This window comes from Otolemur garnettii, unplaced genomic scaffold (assembly GCF_000181295.1).
Source record: "Otolemur garnettii isolate 467f Iridium unplaced genomic scaffold, OtoGar3 scaffold00022, whole genome shotgun sequence".
Classification (NCBI taxonomy): Eukaryota; Metazoa; Chordata; class Mammalia; order Primates; family Galagidae; genus Otolemur; species Otolemur garnettii.
In genome coordinates this window covers 22,324,769-22,327,897 of record NW_003852417.1, presented here as the reverse complement: position 1 = coordinate 22,327,897, position 3,129 = coordinate 22,324,769, and the positions used below count along the sequence as shown (strand labels likewise).

The 3,129-nt window shown below is 43.5% G+C and overlaps 1 pseudogene; it reads right to left on the bottom strand.

Annotated features, from left to right (window-relative positions):
• Positions 1 to 2,868, bottom strand: part of LOC100964668 — a 3,253-nt pseudogene extending 385 nt beyond the window's left edge.
• Between the last annotated feature and the right edge of the window lie 261 nt (positions 2,869 to 3,129).

Below are 3,129 nucleotides of genomic sequence, written 5' to 3'. Positions count from 1 at the left end.
CCTGCCACTCTCTGCGTTCCTCGGTGAGCACCGGCACAAACACCTGCCACTCTCTGCGTTCCTCAGTGAGCACCGGCACAAACACCTGCCACGCTCTGCATTCCTCAGTGAGCACTGGTACAAACACCTGCCATGCTCTGCATTCCTTGGTGAGCGCCAGCACAAACACCTGCCACGCTCTGTGTTCCTCGGTGAGCACTGGTACAAACACCTGCCACGCTCTGCGTTCCTCAGTAAGCACCAGCACAAATACCTGCTGCTCTCTGCATTCCTCGTGAGCACCAGCACAAACACCTGCCACACTCTGCGTTCCTCAGTGAGTGCCGGCACAAACACCTGCCGCTCTCTGCGTTCCTCAGTGAGCACCGGCACAAACACCTGCCGCTCTTTGCATTCCTCAGTGAGCACCGGTACAAACACCTGCCGCTCTCTGCGTTCCTCAGTGAGCACCAGCACAAACACCTGCCACTCTCTGCATTCCTCGGTGAGCACCGGCACAAACACCTGCCACGCTCTGCGTTCCCGTGTCTGGAGAGCTCGAACCACGTGACTGCATTATAGCGCTGCCAGAAGTGGCCACAGAAGAGGAGAGGCAGGAGGAAGGTGAGGGTGCGCCACATCCAGGGCTGGAAGCCCTCCACGCTGAGGTCCAGGTGATTCCTCTCCCCTAGGGCCTGCGTCCAGGAGAGGCAGCCCCTCTGGTAATAATATTGTAGGGACTGGACATAGCTCTGAAAAACTGAAAATGCTAAAAACTGATTTGGGAACTTCTGATAAATCGGTCCTTTAGGCCAGGTCAGCCTCGCTCCGGACAGGGACGTGGAGACATAATAGTGAGACACCTACTAGCCTTTGATTCCTGAGCCGTCGCTGATGAGGATGTGCTTCCGGATTGTCGGGGTGCAGTAATACCACACCAGCAGGAAGTTAAAGTCCTCGCTGGTCACCTGGTAATGGAGCACAAATCGACACGCCACAGCACCCAGGAGCAGGCTGATGGTCTGGTAGAACTTGAATTTCTCATTATCATCCTTGCTGGCAAACTTGGCCTGGTTGTTGGGGAGGGTCATGTTCACATTGCCCAGCACCAGATTCAGGTAGAGCTCGTTCTTCTTGGGCAGTAGGCCTCCATGTCAAAGAAGACGTTCTGCCATTCCTTGACATTGGTAGCAATCTGCTGAATGAGCGCTGCCTGCTCCGACTGGCGGCGCTTGCACCTCTGGAGTGTGTGCTTCAGGTCCGTGAGGCGTTTCTTCTGCTTACTGTTGGAACCACTGCACAGAGTCTGCAGGGCACTCAGCCCGTCTAGCTTTTGCTTGTAGATCCTGTGTGTTTCCTGCAATTCCTGAAATTCTTCCTCTAGCTCACCATTCGAGCTCGCAAGGCTCTAGCTGCCCGGATGTTGTGCAGTGGTGCAGGCCGGCGGCTGCTGCTGCTGCAGCGTGGCCCACTGGCCAACCACACCGCCCGCCCGCCCTCTAGCTCCTCGGCTACCCTCCCAGTTTTCAAATTAAAAGTAGATAAATTGAATTTCTTCAATTGAATTAAAAACTTTTGTGTTGTAAATGGTCTCATCACAAAAATTAAAAGACAATCTACAGAATAGGAGAAAATATTTGCAAATCATATATTGAAAAAGAGACTGGCATATGAAATATATAAGGAACTCTTATTGCTCAATAAAAAAAGACAAATGAACCAATTTAAAAAGAGGCAAAAGATTTGAGTAAATATTTATCCAAGGAAGATATGAAAGTGAACAAGAAGGACGTGAAAAGAACCTCACCGTCATTAGTCTTCACAGAAATGCATATTGAAAGCAAAAGAAGACTCCACTTAGCACCCGGTAGGATGCTTACATTAAAAAAGATGACAAAGCTATGAAGACATTGGGACCTTCATATACTGTGGATGGAAATGTAAAATTTCCAAAAGAAAAATATAAAGGATGTTGTTTATAAAGAAGGATAATGATGCAAGATGACTGCTCTGAGGCAGGAAAAGGAGAGCAAGGGGAGTGGCAAATATGTAGGTGACCACGAACTATATAATACAATAATAATATCTTGTGGGGTTTAAGAACTATATGCAATCAAAGCACATATAACAATAATACATATACTTTTGGGGTAAAGTACTCCAAGATCCTTTTGTTTCTCAATGGGAAAGTAAAGATTAGAATCACACTTTAACATGTCAAGGATGCATTAGGATAATTATTTGGAGTGGAAAAGTGTGTACAACTTCCAAACAAGTAGATAAAAGATGTAACATGATAGAAGAGGAATCAGTCTAAAAGGCAGCATGAAAGGACAGGAAGAGGAATATAGAGCAGGTGGCTGAAATAAAAGCGCATAGTAAGATGACAGATTTAAATCCAAATATATATTAGTAATTTCACTAGATGTAAATGGACCAAGTGCTCAAGTTAAAAGACAAAGATTTTTTTTTTGTTTTAGATTGAATTTAAGAAAAACCCATTAAGGCTTTTTATAAGAGAAAGATTGACAAGATTAAAAATACCAGGTTTTAAAAAAGATTAAAAGTAGAATAATGGACAAAGATATCATAGTTATCTTTTACTTATTTTTATCACAACCAAGAAATAAAGTTGGTGTAGTCGTATTATCATCAGACAAGTAGATGTTAAGATTGAAAGTATTATTAGAGATAAAGTAGGTCACTTCATAATGACAAAAGTTTCAAATTATTAGAAAGATTTAAAATTAAAAAAATGTAATTCCTGTGAATTTTACGAATTTGTACTTTGTGATTTTTTGCCCCATTCTTAAACTTTAAAATGATCTCTTCATGTCTGTTTCTTCCATTTCTCTGATGTGAGTTTTCTCTTTTCTTAAATACCCACATGCACTGGTGTGTGGGGCAGCACTGTGTTGCGGTGGAGAGAATAGTGATGTAGGCTCAGAAGCACAGGGTCTCAACCTGAGAAATAGTTATGTGTCTTTGGTCAGCATTTGTGACAATACTTTAAATTAGAGAAAATAGTAGAGATAACCATGAGAGATAATACAGGGCAAATATGCTGAAGGGCAAAGTACTAAATAGAAAACTACTGCTTAATTCCTGATGTCTTACATTTAACAGCCTTTTCTCATTTCCCACCTTATA